The sequence below is a fragment of the Hemicordylus capensis genome, chromosome 7 (assembly GCF_027244095.1).
Source record: "Hemicordylus capensis ecotype Gifberg chromosome 7, rHemCap1.1.pri, whole genome shotgun sequence".
Taxonomy (NCBI): Eukaryota; Metazoa; Chordata; class Lepidosauria; order Squamata; family Cordylidae; genus Hemicordylus; species Hemicordylus capensis.
This window is the reverse complement of record NC_069663.1, coordinates 2,954,144-2,972,597: the sequence shown is the minus strand read 5'-3', so window position 1 is coordinate 2,972,597 and position 18,454 is coordinate 2,954,144. Positions and strand designations below refer to the sequence as shown.

The following is an 18,454-nucleotide window of genomic DNA, read 5'->3' as shown; positions in this document are numbered from 1 at the left end:
GAAGCAAGGTGACGTAGTCATCTCAGGGAGCAGATTGTTGGGGCAATTGCTGTAGCTCAGCGGTAGAGCATTGGATTTACATGCAGAAGGTCCCAGGTTCAACCCACGGCATCTTCAGGTAACGCTGGGAAAGACTTCTGCCTGAAACCCTGGAGAACTGCTGCCGGCCAGTGTTGAGCTAGATGGGCCAATGGCCTGATTTGGTAGAAGGCAACTTCCTTGGAAATGGTGCTGCTGTAGCTTAGTGGTAGAGCATCTGCTTAGCATGCAGGAGGTCCTGGTTCAATCCCTGGCAGCATCTCCAGGCAGGGTTGGGAAAGACCCCAACATGAAACCCTGGAGAGATGCTGCCAAGCAGTGTAGACAATATTGAGCTGGGGCGGGCAATAGTCTGACTCAGTAGACAGCAGCTTCTTAGGGGATGAGGCCTCTCCGGGCTCCCCGCAGTCTGGCATCTGCAGCTGGAAGCATCAGCAGCTGCCAGACGATTTAAAAAACAGGGTTAAGGGAACACTCGCTCCCTTAACCTTGTTTTAAAGGGTGGCTACTTAGGCGGGTTTGCCACAGTGGTGCCACCAAGAAGACATCTTGGGGGATGAAGAGGCTGGTTTTAGAATGGGGCGCTCAACTATGGATCATTCCTTAGTGCTACGCCATCTTATTGAGAACATAAGAACAGCCCTGCAGGATCAGGACCAAGGCCCATCTAGTCCAGCATCCTGATTCACACAGTGGCCCATCAGATGCCGCTGGAAGCCTACAGGCAGGAGTTGAGGACATGCCCTCCCTCCTGCTGTTACTCCCCTGCAACTGGTATTCAGAGGCATCCTGCCTCTGAGGCTGGAGGTGGCCTATAGTATAGCCCTCCAGCTAGTAGCCGTTGATAGACCTCTCCTCCATGAAGTTATCCAAACCCCTCTTAAAGCCATCCAGTATAGCAGTAAGCCCAAGTGCTCTTTGTATGTAGCCTTTGTAGATTTCAAATCAGCGCTAGATACAATTTCGAGGCCAAGGTTGTGGCGAAAACTCAGGGATATCAACATTGACAGGCAATTACTTCTTCTCATTCAAAAGCTTTATGAGAACACCAACGTCAGGGTGAGAGGTAACCCCGAGGCTCACTTTCACACCCAATAACTTCCAGCAAAGGAGTCAAACAAGGGTGCAGGTTGGCACCCTCTCTGTTTAACCTGCATATAAACACCTTAGCCAAAAATCTCTCAGATCCAGGGTTACATCTGCCAGACATCGCGGGGGTAAAAATCCCTATTTTGCTGTAAGCGGATGCTGATGCTATTATCTCTCAAACCCCAGTAGATCTTAGGAGGGCTCTTAAGCTCCTGGCCAATTACTGTAAGGATAACCACCTGGTTATTAATTTTCAGAAATCTAAGGTGATGGTCCTTGCCAAGAAGCCTAAGAATTGTAATTGGTCAATCAAGGGCCATCGGATTGAACAGGTTAACAGTTTTAAATATTTGGGTGTGGTTTTTCATGCCACAGGGTCATGGAAGGCCCATGTGGATTACACTGCCCAACAGGTACATCAGCCATTCTGATATTTTTCTGCTCCAAAGGAGAAGTTATTTCTGCCGCACTAAAGCTGTTCATTGCCAAACCACTGGCTCAATGTCTGTAGGGTGAACAACTGGGCCACTATTCCAACTACAGAACACTGCAGATTGTCCAATCTAAGTTTATAAGGGCTGTATTCTGGGCTCCCAGATGTATTTCTAATGCTGCAGTAAGGTAGAAATGGGTTTTCAAAGGGTGGAATCCCAAGCATGAGTTTCAATTTTCAACTACTGTCTCAAGATCAACTTTCCCCTTTGGGGCTGATTTCCCTTGTACTGGCCGACAGGTTTCAGTCTTCCTGGATACAAGCACTGCTAGCAAAACTCTCATCACTTGGCATCTAAATTCTAAAGAATTCTAAAGAAATATCTGTCACTATTAGGATAGAATCAGGCCAAGAAGATTCTCAAACAGAGGATCTTGGACACTGAGCATCAAAATGACCTGGGTATCATCCTGCAGACCACAAGAGGGCGTCTTGGCAATCACAGCCAGGAACCAGCCAGTGATTTGTTGTTACTCTCTCTACCCAGCCACCAGAGAGAGTTCTTCAGAGCAAGAGATGATGCCTTACCATTGGCAGTTTTAAATGGGAAATTTCTGAAAACTCCCCAGGCCAGTCAGATCTGTCCTTGTGGTTCGGGTGAAATTAAATCTGTCCACCACGTGCTGCTATATTGTTCCTTTTATAATGTCAGTCGACGTAGTCTTATTACTGCCTTTTTATTAGTCACCGAACGGATGAATTTTACGTCACACTTCTCCTTCCAGACAAGAAATCTTCTATCACACAAAAGGTTGCTAAATTCTGTGCAGACGCTGTTACGATCTGCCAACATTTAATTTCTACCCTTTAGAGCTTACCATAAAACGTTTACTTTGTTGGTGTATTGTATGGCAGATTTCTTATCTGAGTGCCGTATAATTTGTTGTGTTTATGTCTGATCTATGATCGTAATAAAGCTACTCACTCAGATTGATCCAGAACACCCCACTTCTGCCCCCGGCCCCCAGTTACAATCTCTAACCATTTTTATAATGACTGTATAGGGCTGGTGTCTCTACATATTTAAAGAAATCAGCTGTAGAGGAATTCTGATCACCAACACTGGAAAAGAAGCTTGACTGACCCCTCCATGCCATCTTCCCAATGGAAACGGCTGCTACTTGCTCTGTTGTGGAAAATGTACATCATCTTGTCTAGGTTGATCTTCAGACATGGATCGTGTTCTGCACAGGGCGAGGTTCTGTAGTTCAGAAGAACCACAGGTCCTGTAGTTCAGGAGGAGACGTATAGCACAGTCAACAGAGCAGGAGGTCAAAGGCCTGTCGTCAATACACAGCACTTCTCAGGAGCAAGCAGAGGGCATAGTCAGGGGAGCTGAGGATCAGGAACCAGGAGGCTTTTCAGACAGTAGGCTTTTCCGTGGCTTTACCACAAGGCTTTACTGTGAGTTCAGGGCATAACCGATACTCCAACGCAAAAAGAAAAGATTTTTTTAACCCCAGACATAAATCAGGCTAGGTTCCAATATTGAGGGGAAAACCCGAATCATGTGTGAAGTGTTCTCTGAAACATTTCATGGACTTAGGGGCAAATCTGGCCAACATGTGAATGCACACCCACACCCTCCCAAAGTTAAGTCACGGTAAAGTCTGATAAATCTCCTGGACAAGCAAAGTACAACCAGGTTGCTTCAGCAACTCATACTGCAAACTGAGCTCTTATATAGCCCTGCTGCTGGGTATAAGCCTAGACTCCACCCACAATCCCAGAGACAATGAGGCGGGTCTCATGATCAGTGAGACCCGTTTTAGATTATACTGCGGGGAGAGCAGGCTAAGCCCACTCTCCCCACAGACGATCGGGGCAGCAGCCCTGGGCGGCTGGATCGGCCACCCACACAATTGCCGGCTCCGTGATGGAGCTGGTGGGGGCTGGGGGGAGCAGGGACTGATCGCTCCCTGCAAGTTCCAGCATGCCCTGCGTGAGCGCACAGGGCATGCTGGTGAGAACCCCGGAGCCGGGAGGAGGCTTTTCGCCTCCCCTCTGGGGGTCTCCTCGTGAGTAGCCACAGCGTGGAGCAGCGCTGCGGCTACTCACGGCCAGATAGCCCAGGTTTGCAGAGCACTCACTCCGCAAACCCGGGCTAAGAGGAGGGCCACCAAAGCGGGTTACCCGCTGGAGAACCACCAGGTTCGCAGCCGAGGCCGGTGGTTCTTACGATCGGGAAAAATTGGGCTAGGCTTTCCTAGCCTGATTCTTGCCGATTGTGAGAATAGCCCCAATGGCTAGTTAAAGGGCCGAGCCCTATTTCTTAATCGCAGACTCCTACGGATCAGTCTCTGGAGGAGGGTCAACGTCCTCCTCCGAACTGTAGTAAAGGGGCAATGAGGTGTCCTCAGATCAAGGTGACGCTTCAGTTTCCTCATCCTCAGAACTCTCAGCAATAGGTCCAGATATGGCTGGGGATACAGAAGGTTCCCCGAGGGTAGCTTTGGGGCCAGGGCGCTTTCCAGATTATACCCTGCAATGGGGACACGGCGTATCTATGAAGTGTGCTTCCACACTTCCTGTGTTGCGACACCGCAGTCCCTACGCTGACAGCAGGGTGCCGTTCACATTTCCAATGCCTTGTTTAGAATTGAATCGATGCGATTTAGTGCTGTGATGTTATATATCCAGCGTAAAAAAGTTGCTGGTTTTTTGGGTTGTTCGTTTGCATGACACTGCTCCCCCTGCTGGGTGCTTTGCTATTTACCTTTTGAATGGGATTTGCCTGAAGGGAAGCATTGTGCCACTGTTGAGCGGCGAACCTGGAAAGCGCCCAGGTTGTGCAGGTATCTCCTGGAAACCAGGAACCTTGTCCTCAGAGCTCTCCCTCCCTGGCCCAACCTGGTGTGGCAATAGGTCCTGGTCCATGGCACAGGGTGAGTTTGGGCCAGTCACTCTCTGCTGTCCAGTAGTGGCTTGTCCGAATGAACCAGGGTGCTTTCCAGATTACACGCTCTACAGTGGTTGGGGTGGTGTGAAATGCTTCGGCTTGGCACGATCGCATTAGAAACATAAAGAAAGGGTGTAAGCCGTTTGTTGCATAGTCCATGGAACAATGCCCCCCCCCAGGTGGAACCGTTCATACTGTGTGCTGCAACCCACCCACCCCAAAAGAAACTGCACTGGCAGCTGCAGAGTTGCAATCCGCTGTTGAGGAGTTTGCATCTCCTTTTTGCTTTCTGAAAGAGAGACGCACGTGCACACACTCACACGTTCAAGCACACACATGGTTCAACTTCGCCCCCAAGGATGCGTCGTTTCCTCTCTCTCTCTCTCTCTCTCTGGCTGTGGCACATGTAAAGCAAGATGGCCCCCCCCCTTAGCATTATTATTGTTATTAGCTTTATTAGAACTGTGCGCAAAAACGGGCGAGAAAAAGGGATGCAAATGCACTCGGGGTGGGGGGCGGGGAAGGCTGTGCCACAGAACTTGCTTGCAAGCTCACAGTGTGGGGGGGGGACTTCTGTGCACAAACCTTCTTATTGTGGCTGCTGCCTTCAGGAACAATGGGACGGCCAAGCAGGAGGAGGGCAGCCCCCAGCGGTCTCCACGTTTCTGCTGCTGAGGGAGCACATTTCCAGCCTTGCCAGAACGTTGGCTTTCTTTTGCAGACCGCTTGAAGAAAAAAATCAAGGTGTAAAGTTCTTCACAACCCCATCGAAAAAAAGAAAAGAAATAAATTTCTAAAACGGAAAGGAGATTTATATTGATAAATCACCATCCACGCAGATGTAACCATCCTCACCACACCACTTACAATGCCGAAACAGAATTGTGACCTCTTAAAATGGAAAAATTACAGCTACTTTTTTTGCAAAGGACATACAATGTTATTGCATTAAATTGCAGCGATAAAATCCAGAATAAGGCATCAGAAATGTGAGTGGCACCCTACTGACAGCGTAGGGACTGCGGAGTCGCAACACAGGAAGTGTGGAAGCACACTTCGCAGGTACGTTGTTACCCTGTTGCAGGGGCTAATCTGGAAAGCGCCCAGAGGGGGCACCAAAGGAGGCAGCTGCCTGCAGGCTGGCCATTCATCAGGTAGAGATGCGTGGTTGACCAGCCTGCAGCAGCACAGAACCCGGGTGGGGCAAGAGAGAGAGAGAAGAGCGACCCGAGCTGTCTCCTTTGGTGCCCCCTGGCTTGTTAGGAAAGGCCACTAATGCTGCTGCCCCAAATGGACTTACTCTGTCTCATGATAGAGCCAGCCCTGGCTGATTCTCACTGGATCCTTTCTAGCATTTTCATTTTATGACCTTTTTATGAATCATCCAAGGCCTCTCTTCATGTTCCTCCCCTGAAACTAGACGGGGCCATGACTGGGCTTTGAGTCACCAGGAAGCTTTTCACACGGGGCTTTTGAAGCCCTCTAACTTGCATCTCCTCTGGAATGGAAGGGGTGCGTTCACATACCAGCCAGATTTACCCCAAAGTCCCTGCAGGTTATCAGGGAGCAGTTCACACACAATTCAGGTTTTTCACTGCACATTAGAGTGTAGCCCAATTTATATCCAGGGTTTTATAAACCCCACTATTTGCGGCAGGTTTTTTGGAAAACTTCGAGTTCGCAGTAAAGTCTCCCCGTAAACCCGTGGTAAAGCCTGCTGTGTGTAAAAGTCCCAGGTTGGATTAAACATCAACTACATTTCCTGCATTGCTGATTGGTCAATGCTCCTCTCTGAAGTCTCCCAGGCAAGTTCTGACTTGTGTTATGCGCTGGCAGTAAAACTGTGCTTTCTGAGAAACTGCCCCTGAAACGTACCTCAAGGCAGCATTGTAAATGTGTAGCATTTCTCCCCCCCTGTTGTTCTTTTTACTGCAATTTACATTTTAGATATTTTACTCCTCTTGTTTCTAGATACCCAAACAATTCTGTTGAGTTATATATACTTCTCTCTGATAAACACACCGATGATGTCTCGTATCAGGTGTCCATTTTGTGTATGGCCGCGATTAAGTTCCGCACATGGTGTGCTAGAAATGGTTAATTTAGGTTTTTTAGTTTGTTTCATTTCATTCTGTTTTGTTTTATTTTTATGTAATAGTGTTTACACAGTCTATGTACCAATATTTACTCCTTTTTATTTGGGTTTGGAGTGAAATGTGTAGATCTGATCAATGATCATAATAAATGAAACTGAACTGAACTGATTAATCCCGTCCACACATTGTTTCCATGAGCAGGAAAGGAGCGGGATCACGGTGGTCTGATTTTGCCTTCAGTCTCACCTTCACTCATCTGAAGGTCAGAACAGAGCAAGGGTTAGGGATGTGCACGGAACTGGTTCGGAGGCCCTTTACGAGCCTCCGAACCAGTTCGAACTGCGAGTGGTTCGCCGGTTCGCTGGCGGGGGGGTGCATCTTCAAGGGCAGGGGAGGGTGCACTTACCCCTCCCTCCGCTTTCCCCCCGCTGGCATTCCATTTTTAAAAAGTCCATCGGGCTGGCAGCGTACCTTCCTGCTACCCCGTTGCCCCCTTTACCAGAAGTAACCGGAAGTATCCGATGCACCTGCATGCGTCGGGCACGGGCGTGCATCGGGCATGCATGTGCATGCAATGTGCATGTGCTCATGCCTGGCATGCACAGGCATGTTGGATCATTCTGGTTACTTCCGGCAAAGGGGGCAATGGGGCGGTGGAGAGGTATGCTGCCACCCCGATGCACTTTTTAAAAAATGGACCGCTGGTGGGGGGAAAGCGGAAGGAGGGGTAAGTGCACCCTCCTCCACCCTTAAAGGTGCACCCCCTGCCTTCGAACCACCCCTGCCCGGTTCCGTGCACATCCCTAGCAGGGGTTCCTTCCCAACGAGGGTACTAAAATCCCAGCGGCACTTGAAGGTGGGGTACTCACAGCCCTCCTGCCCCCCTATGGTGCAACTGCACTATTGATCCCTATCTGAGGATCGTCGGCTTGAACCCAACACATCCTCAGCGATGTGTCTGCTGCAGAAGGGGAAGGAGGAGGGTGAAGACCCTTCTCCTCTGCTCCTGACTGGCTGGCTATGAGCTGGAGCTCAGCTTATTCAATACAATACAATACAACGGATATTTATATACTGTTTTGCAACTGAAGTTTCCAAAGCGGTTTACATAGAGATAGATGAATGAATGAATGAATGAATGAATGAATGAAAATCTCTCCCTCCAGCTTGACTGACAGGCTCCAGAAAATTAGCACTGGATACTCCCACTGAAATTAGGAAGGTAGGAAGCTGCCTATCAGAACATTGGTCCATCTAGCTCAGTACTGTCCACACAGACTGGCAGTGGCTTCTCCAAGGTTGCAGGAAGGAGACTTTCTCTGTAAACCTGCCCCACAAGTAAACCTGTCCCATCAATTGCAATGAGACTGTTTATTTGAGTAATTTATTCTAATGTATGAAGAGGTTTGCTTACATCCAGTGAATACGGCTAAAGGAATTACAACGGCATACTTCCTTAAGTACTCTTCTGACCGACTCCCTCACGTGCCTATGTGGCATAAAACCAGTTTGATCAGAACTCATATCAACTGTAATGAGCGCATTTCATTGTGTGCTAATACAGCCATGGATATTTTTGCATCTTAATTGAAAAATGCAGTGCTTTTATATCAGGACTAATATCAACTGTACTGAGCACATTTCATTTTGTGCTAATACAGCCATGGATATTTTGGCATCTTAATTGAAAAATGCAGTGCTTTTATATCAGGACTAATATCAACTGTACTGAGCACATTTCATTTTGTGCTAATACAGCCATGGATATTTTTGCATCTTAATTGAAAAATGCAGTGCTTTTATATCAGGACTAATATCAACTGTACTGAGCACATTTCATTTTGTGCTAATACAGCCATGGATATTTTTGCATCTTAATTGAAAAATGCAGTGCTTTTATATCAGAACTCATATCAACTGTACTGAGCGCATTTCATTGTGTGCTAATACAGCCATGGATATTTTGGCATCTTAATTGAAAAATGCAGTGCTTTTATATCAGAACTCATATCAACTGTAATGAGCGCATTTCATTGTGTGCTAATACAGCCATGGATATTTTGGCATATTAATTGAAAAATGCAGGACACCAATCTGATTGCAGCCGTTGCAGGTAACCTCATGTAGAATACATTGCAGTTGTCTAGCAGGATTGTGACCAGGGCAGAAGAAGCTTGTTACATTCTATCTAGCAGTCCATTGTGTTTTTGTTGATCAGACGTTTGTCCCAGTGGAGATCCTGTAGAGAGTGAAAAAGAAAAGAGGTGAGAAAGAAAAGGGGAAGGAAGGAGAAGCGAAAATGGAGTTGTTTCTGGAATAAAGGCTTAGTTAAACAAACATACGGTTACTTTGTATTTATGAGGGGAGCAGCTATAAAACAAGATGGGGGCTATTTCCACGAGCAGTAAAAATCGGGCTAGGAGAGCCTAGCCCAATTTTTGCTGCTCGTGTAAACCACCGAGCTCGCAGGCTAGCCTGGTGGCTTACAAGCGGTTAGCCGGTTAGCCGGCTTAAGTAGCCAGCGCTCCGCAAACCCGGTTTTAAAAATCGTGAGTAGCCGGGGTGCAGCTCCGCACCATGGCTACTCACGAGGAGACCCCCAACCGGAAGGCTCAAAAGCAGCCTCCCGGCTCGGGCGTCTCTCCAGTATGCCCAGCATGCCCACACAGGGCATACTGGAGCTTCCAGCAGCCGCATGGTCCCCAGTCATCCAAGTCCCCCCCCCCGGCTCTGTCACAGAGCTGGCAGTCATGTGGGTGGCCAATCCAGTCGCCCAGGTCTGCCGCCCTGCTTATCTGTGGGGAGAGCGGGCTTAGCCTGCTCTCCCTGCTAAACTGGACAAAGTGGGTCTCACCAGAGGCGTATCTAGGGAAAATAGCGCCTAGGGCAAGCACTGAAATTGCACCCCCTGGCCAAACATCTGACACCCATCTTTCAGGTAACTTTACCTTAATAACAGCTGAAAAATACAAGTCAAGTTCGTTAATCTTTTAATCTTTCAAAAACTGTTTAGCAGAGGACATAGCCAGACCAAAAAGTGCTGGAAAACTACAAATTTCAGTATGCTGGGGCTCATGAAATACTCAAATACTATGTGGAGGTGTACTTGGAAAACTGAACAGAAGTGCCTGTCTAATTCTGTACTATGCATTGTAGCATCACTATTACATCAGTTTATTTTTAAAAAAAGGAGAATTTGACTTTTCCCAGATACTCTGAAAATAATTCAAGGATATGCAGAGTAAACTGTGTCACTGCTTGGAATATATTCTCGTCTTTCAGAAAGACAGTTAAAATGAGAGAAAGAGAGCAAGAAACTCCCAGTGGGCCTTAATACTAAGGATTTCACACTGATTCAAAGACAAACTCACCATTATTAGCCATATTATTAAGACATCACATTTAACTCATGTATCACAAGAAGCAAAGTAAGAGCAAATCCTAGGTCCTCGATACAATCCTAGCTCATATGTTTCAGCTCAGTATTCACAAGCCCTGATTCTCTGTACATAGTGCCACACTAAATATGTGTACAGTGACTTATATTATATTAAAAAATTTTTAACCTGTAGCCCCTTCAGGGGGCTTCCTAAAGGCCATGGGGGGGGGGTGTTTGCAGAGGTCCAACCCCTCGCTGGCCTCTAGGGCCTCACAGGGACCATTTGAGCATGTGCGGTGGCCAATTTTTAATTTTTTTAAAAAAATGGCCGCTGAAAACAAAACGGCCACCGTGCATGCTCAAATGGCCTCTGCGTGTCCTGGCATGTCCTGGCAAGAAGTGGTTGTGTGGAAGCAAAGTAGCAGGGAAAACCTGGATAGAAGTGATTGTCTGGAATCAAGGTAGGAGGAATAGCTACCCAGATTTTCCTCCTCCCATGCTTCCACACAACCACTTCTAACCTGGTTTTCCTCCTCCCTTGCTGCCACACAACCGAAAATTGGGAGCACACACAACTCCTAATCCTGGGTAGAACAGTTTTTGATTGTGTGAATGACCTCATTGTGTAGTATTCACAACTCCAGGCAGACACAGAGCTTTTAACAAGGCATTTTCCTGGAGCAACAAACATACCAAGTAAAGATAGCAGATACAACAGTTTGGCAGATTCAACATACCCCATTAGAGTGAAACCTATCTACAGAGTCACTACACAATTCAATCATATCTAACAATTGTGGTTGGATCTTCTTTTTCCAAGAAAGGCTGCAGCTGGCAACCCAAAGGCACTCCTGGGCGCTTTCCAGGCTAGCTGCTCAACAGCAGCAAAATGCCTCCGTTCAGGCAAGTCGCATTCAAAATGTAAACAGCAGGGGGAGCAGTATCATGGAAACTAACAACCCGAAAAAACAGCAACTTTTTAACACTGGATATGCAACTCCATAGCACTATAGCATAGTGATTAAATTTGAAACAAGGCATTGGAAATGTGAATGGCACCCTGCTGTCCGCGTAGGGACTGCGGTGACACAACACAGGAAGTGTGGAAACACACTTCTGCGATACGATGTGACCCCATTGCAGGGCCTAATCTGGAAAGCACCCTGGCTACAGCCACTGCCTAACCCTACACAAGAAAGCTGGATCTAAGAGCACCACCTCCTGGTTCAAAATAGCGGGACAGCAGAATGCACAACACCCAATGCTGCCACTTTGATCAAAATCGGAGCTCTCAGAGCTGCTTAAAAATAAAAATAAAAATAAACCATTGAGAATTCTGATGATCACCAATCTCCTGTATTAGTACATGAGCTGGCTGGGGTGATTGGTACCGTCTGGGATTGGGCTAAGCAGACTCGGTCCTCCAGCTGTTGAACTACAACTCCCAGCTCCCCCAGCCACAATACATTGTGGCTGGGAATGATGGGAGTTGTAGGCCAATAGCAGCTGGAGGACCATGTTTGCCCACTGAATATCTAGGGGGGCGAATGCTCATTGAGATTTTGGACAAGGTCTAGAGAAGGAAAATAGGTAATAGCATTGCACGACTTTAGCTTTCATAGGAACATAGGAAGCTGCTTTCTACCGAGTCAGATCATTGGTCCATCTAGCTCAGTATTGTCTACCCAGACTGGCAGTGGCTTCTCCAAGGTTGCAGGCAGGAGTCTCTCTCAGTCCTGTCTTGGAGAAGCTAGGGAGGGAACGTGGAACCTTTTGCATGCAAATATGCAATCCTACAATGCTCACATGTAGACTCCCATCCAAATGCAAACCAGGGCAGACCCTGCTTAGCAAAGGGGACAAATCATGATTACTTCCGCAAGACCAGCTCTCCTCCAGTGTGTGCTCATGCTTTGATTGTCCTGACCATTGAGCCTGCTGTGGCCACATTTGCAATGGAGTTCTGAAAGTTTTTAGAAGTTTTTTAAAAACACAAAAGCTCATTCAAAATTTCTTCAATGCTGTTAGAGGAATGGAAATGGAAATGTGCAGGACTGTCCTCCAAAGTCCACTCCATGGAGAGAGGGCAACATGTTGTTCATTGTTACCCTGACACTTTGCTCCGTGCAGAAATGAGTGCAATTTTACCCTGAGGGTTTGGGGGTAGGGATAAAGAAGCAGGGTGATGCTGAGACAGAGAAAGCTGTCAGTGCAGCAATACCATCACCCATTCTTCATCTCAGGGGGATCACTAGGAGCATTTGTCCCCTGAGATGGTGAAGTAAAGTTGTGCCCAATGGTGGGTTACCGCATAGGTAGTATAGGCCGCTGCCTATGGCGCCAAATCTTGGTGAGCAGCATCTTGGAGGGAAACTTAATTCTTCCCCCCTCCACAACCTTTAAAAATGATGCTGTGTAGCGGCAGAGGCCTCGCCCACCTCCTTCGCTACCACCAGACCAGCTCTCCTCCTACAAGACCAGCAATTTCATCGCCCATTCTCTGTCATTTGCAAGGGGGCTTGAATATAGAGCTCTCTCCCAGCTGTCCTCCAGTGTCCGACCTCACCTCCTGTGATGGTTTAGGAGGTGGACGGAGCCTCTGCCTCTGCCCAGCAATATTTTTAAAGGTAAAAAAGGGAATGAAGTTTCCCTCCCCACCAAGCCCCCTTACCCTTGTCCCTGGGGTAGCAAATCTTTGGTTGTGCCATCGTCGAGTCAGAGTTGACTCCTGGCAACCACAGAGCCATGTTGATGGCCCAAATGGGTGGGCCTGGCTGATGGAACATAGGAACATAGGAACCTGCCATTTACTGAGTCAGACCATTGGTCTATCTAGCTCAGTATTGTCTTCAGAGACTGGCAGCGGCTTCTCCAAGGTTGCAGGCAGGAATCTCTCTCAACCCTATCTTGGAGAAGCCAGGGAGGGAACTTGAAACCTTCTGCTCTTCCCGGAGCGGCTTCATCCCCTGAGGGGAATATCTTGCAGTGCTCACACATCAAGTCTCCCATTCATATGCAACCAGGGCAGACCCTGCTTAGCTATGGGGACAAGTCATGCTTGCTACCACAAGACCAGCTCTCCTGGATTAGCTCCGGCTCCACACCCTCCTTAATCTTGCGCTGTGCTTGGTTTCATCACTGCCATGACCTCACATGATGAATTCTTGCTCTCTTGCACTCAGCTGGCTTTCTGGGTCACTCGAGGAAGCGGCTGTTACCTTTGCACCCAGCCCCGGCCTTTGACTGACTCATGTCCACCTCAGCGTCCTTACCTGCCTCTGAGCCGCATCCTGATACAGCGAGTCAGCAAGCCCTTTGCTCAGCGGACGAGCACAGGCTAAGCGTGGAGAAGGTCTCCGGATCACTCCACCAGCAGTGGCTCTCCCAGGTTTCAGGCACGATACTTTCCCAGCCGTGCTGGGAGTGTTAAGAGTTTCTAATTATTTAGCAAAGCACCACGAGGAAGCTGCCCACTCCAGTTACTCCAGAGTAGGGCAGAGTTTCGCTGTTGCAGTTACCTTAAGAATACACATGGAGATTGTCGTGCAATCTAAACTAAATGGGTTTATTGGTTAGGTACTTTTGAGATAGGAAAGACCTATCCTATCTATCAGCCACGTAATGAATAGGGAGGGAGGGAGGGAGGGAGGGAGGGAGAGATGTTTGCATCTTCTCTCTAGGAGGAAAGGAAGGGTGCTGATGCAGCACAGGAAGTACCTGAGGAGTCAAGGCAGGGGCCATAGAGTAGAGGCAAGCAGGGACAGGTAAGGAGACCCTCACTAGCTACCTCTACTCCCAATTCCCCTAATGGTCATTAGTATAGTCAGTGCAGAAGGTCGATGTACTGAAACTCCATCTCCAACAGGGAGTTGTTGCCAGGGATTGAACCTGGGACCGTCAGTGTGCAAGTCCTATGGTGAGCTAGTGTCAGGGCATCCAAAAACAAATGACAGGGAATGCCCTCTGGAATGCAGTGGTTCCCAACGGCCATTCGGAAATCCCATGCATTCCCATGGCCATTTGGAGGGAACCAGTGTGTTTCAGTGGGCATTCCCTGTCATTTGTTTTAGTACCTTCCCTAGACCAGTGGACATTCCCAGCTACAATTTATTGTGGCTGGGGGGTGATGGGAGCTGTAGTTCAGCAACATCTGGAGGAACCCTGGTTGGGGAACCACTGCCCTAGATGCTACATGATGAGATTCATGGTGACCGCCTAGTGGACTGGGAACATAGGAAGCTGCCTTATACCAGGTGAGACCATTGGTCCATCTAGCTACACTGACTGGCAGCAGCTCTTCAAGGTTGCAGACAGGAGTCTTTTTCAGCTCTCTCTGGAGATGCTGCCAGGGACACAACTTGGGACCTTCTGCATATACTCTAGCACTGAGCTACGGCCCCATCCCCTGGGATCTTGGAGAGCCACTGCCAGTCAGAGCAGGGAGTTCTGGGCTAGCTGGACCAATGGACTGACTGGGAGCCAAACTAGACATGGCAGTGGCGGAGCAGTCTCTCTACATGCAGCTCTCACTCTCACACAGTCACGTAAGAACTAGGAGGAGGGAAACTGATTAAAGTGCTGAATCATCTCCTGTCTATGCCTTTCCTCTCCATAATCTGTCCTCAATGTCATTTTTCTCTTGATTGATTGACTGAGTGCCATCAAGTTGGTGTTGACTCTTAGCGACCACATAGATGGATTCTCTCCAGGATGATCTGTCTTCAACTTGGCCTTTAACGTCTCTCAGTGCTGCGTTCATTGCAGCCGTAATTGAGTCTATCCCCTTTGCTGCTGGTCCTCCTCGTTTTCTCTGTCCTTCAACTTTTCCCAGCATTATAGACTTCTCAAGGGAGCTGGGTTTTTGCATAATGTGTCCAAACTATGATGGTTTGAGCCTGGTCATTTCCGCCTTAAGTGAAAATTTTGGATTGATTTGTTCTATGATCCATTTGTTTGTTTTCCTGGCTGTCCATGGTATCTTCAAAAGTCTTCTCCAGCAGCAAAGTTCACAAGCGTCAATACTTTTTCTGTCTTGCTTCTTCCAAGTCCAGCTTTACACAGAGAAATAACAAATAAATAAGAATGATCCCTGTCCCCAAAGGGCTCACAATCTAAAAAGAAACATAAGATAGACACCAGCAACAGTCACTGGAGGTCCTGTGTTGGGGGTGGAGAGGGCCGCTGCACATCATGACATGTTTTTGAGATTATTTTGGTTTAGCTCAGTTGTTTTCAAACTTTCTACTAGGGATGTACACAAAACGAGTTATGCAGGCTTGGTTCAAATTTGAACTGGATTTGAGTGGACCGATCCCGGCCATTTTGTGCCCATTTGACCACACAAGACCAGCCAGGTTTGACCCTGGACCTGTCAAGCCAAGCCGGCTTGAACCCAGCCAGCTCTCACACCACTGCTTTCTATCCTCTGGAAACTTGTCCTCATCACTGTAAAGGCAAAGTGTGCCGTGAAGTCGGTTTTGACTCCCGGTGACCACAGAGCCCTGTGGTTGTCTTGGGTAGAATACAGGAGGGGTTGACCATTGCCTCCTCTGAAGTATGAGATGATGCCTTTCAGCATCTTCCTATATTAGGAAAACATACCTGCGGGGATTTGAACCGCCAACCTCTGGCTTGATAATCAAGTCATTTCCCTGCTGCACAGTTAAGTGGCTTCCTCATCACTGTATCTCCTCACAAGCTAATTCTTTCTTTCTTTCTTTCTTTCTTTCTTTCTTTCTTTCTTTCTTTCTTTCTTTCTTTCTTTCTTTTATCTCATATTTCATATTTTGTTATTTTCATATGTTTAATATAAATATTACATACATATTTATTTATTTATTTTAGCACATTTATATACTATACTGCTGCTGCTGCTACTACAACTACTACAAATATTTATATTCAGGGGGTCATACATGCTGCTGATCACAGAAGTGCTGGCCATCATGGGGACGGTGTTTCCTTGTGCAGAAAATTGCCACTGTAACTGTGAGCAGCCAGATCATTTGAACCTAGGAACCTAGGAATCTGCCATATACTGAGTCAGACCAGTGATCTACCTAGCTCAGTATTGTCTTTACAGGCTGGCAGCGGCTTCTCCAGGGCTGCAGACAGGAATCTCTCTCAGCCCTATCTTGGGGAAGCCAAGGAGGGAACTTGGAACCTTCAGATGCTCTTCCCAGAGCGGCTCCATGAACATAGGAACAAAAGAAAAAATGCCAAAAGACCAAATTGAAAATAGCCTCAGGTTTTATCCATCCTTTGTATTATTTGCCTTGAAAACTTGACTTTTCCTTTTGTGTTGATGGTTGGCACCCAGAGACTTAGTCTCAGGACGCTTTCCCTACATGGGGGGAGGGAATTGGCAACTCACTTGCCTGTCTTTCTCTCAAGTAAACAGGTTTGCAACCAACAGTGCCTTGAATTGTCTTTCCAAGAAGGATTGGTCCTACCCAGATTGAAGGAATACCTGGATCCAGCGCCAGAATGTGATCCCAAGGGAGTCTCCAGAGGACATCAACACTGACCCAGGAAAACTAACCATCAGCAGCAGCAGCTACCCGAGGGCAGTCCCTATCTGCATTTCCAATCCAACCCAATGGTGACAGAACGTCCATCTGCTACCCTGTCCTGTATTTCAAGAAGAAGGCCTAATGCACAATTCATCTTCCTGCTCCTAAGTGCTATAGGAGAGGGATAGACACCAAATGCCTGGAGACTGCCACTTTTCTCTGGAGTCATACATGCAACAGCATCTCCCCAAGCTGTAAAGCCCTGGAACCATCCTACCTGGGTAAGATACCTTGCCAAAGACACTATTTCAAATTCTGCCAAAGACACTATTTCAGATTGCCCACAAGGGGGGGGAGTCAAGGCTCCCAAACACATGAACATTCGAGCTTGTCTATGGACACTAGCCAAACAAGCCAAAACAACACGGATCAGAGAACATCCAGGATAGCCAAAATCCTGCAACGTTGTATAAGAGCATTTGGTTCTCAACTGAAGGACTAAATTTTTTTTTTACCAAGGACTCTTAGGGGTTTTTTTTAAATTTTAATTCTAAAGCTCTCCATGGCTTCCTTTTTGGCCATGACAGACTTTAGAGGACACTAAGGGGGGTGGGAGTTGATGATTTACACCACTTTCTTATATTACTTTCTTGTAGTGACTATGTGCTATCATTATGTTGAAAACCATGTTATCTCCTGGTCATTTCCCAGAGCATTTACCTGCAAGTCTGCACCTATCCTCAAGTTACTGTTCCCTTTGTGCTCTAAGACATTAAGCTAGCCCAAGCTTTACCTGCTAATTTTATAGACACTTGTATTTAAGCAATGTGATTGTACGTGACTTGTCATTGCTATCGCTTTCCACAAGCTGATAATCCATTAATCACTAGAAGCACCTGGTTCCACAATGCAAAACTGTTATTGATACTTTATTTGGGATAAAGATGGGTTAAAACAATGTTGCTTGCTATAAGTTATATGATCTTTATATGTACACCTTGCTGCTATGTGTAAAACTTTTTATCTATATCAAATCAGAATTATACTAATTATGTTTGTAGCTCTAGGATATAATATGCAATGTATCTAGTTTTATTGCCATATGTACAGCCCATTCAGCACCTATATGTCCCAAATCCTTTAGCTACACAAAACACAGAACTATATTTCCCAGATAAGAAGTTTATGTGTTAGAAAGAGCTATTATTAATATTTCCAAACAGTTAGGACTTTCCTTTAACTAATATGGAGAGCCTATTGATTTATGGGCAAAGAAGATAATTCTAATTATAGTATGTATTTTCCTTTTATTGATAATCACATGTTGCTGCTTATAATGCATTCTAGCTTGAATCCAAATGTTTATGAGAACCTTTCAACCTTGCCATAATGTAAGACCCATACATACAGCTGTACCTTTACAAGCCCATATATCCAGAAGATTCAGGATGATCCAGTGTTTCAGGGGGGAATTGATGTGTTTTAGAAAACCAAAGTAACTCCATTTTACTTAGAAAACCTCAGTCTGACTTAAAGTAACCCCAGCCCAGCTCAGGCCCATCACGGCCTCTCATGATCAACGTCGTTATCTCTCTCCACTAAATTGTATCTAAGGAAACTTGGTTCTCACAGGATTCTCACTGTTCTTTGCTGACAATTAAGAAAATAGGATGTAACCAAATAAGGAGTAATCACCAGATGAAGAATGAATCATTCGCATGCGTACTAGATACTTAGCCCACCATTTTATTGCCACGTATACTATGTCTAGGGTGTCAGCATCATTCAGATTGTTTGTATAAATGTAAGATGCACCTATAACCAATTTGTATTCAGTGCAGAGCCGAAGCCCACTGGATACCTTGCTAATCTGCAGTAGCAATAAACGCCTCAAAAGAGATTCCCACTGTGTCTGTTTGATTGGCTAAAAGGCGGACCCAGGGACGA

At 46.7% G+C, this 18,454-nt stretch overlaps 1 non-coding gene across 1 annotated transcript; it reads left to right on the top strand.

Annotated features, from left to right (window-relative positions):
• Positions 1–230: 230 nt before the first annotated feature.
• On the top strand, positions 231–301 carry TRNAA-AGC (transfer RNA alanine (anticodon AGC)). Its single transcript has one exon. It is a non-coding gene; the product is annotated as a tRNA-Ala (tRNA).
• The last annotated feature ends 18,153 nt before the right edge of the window (positions 302–18,454 follow it).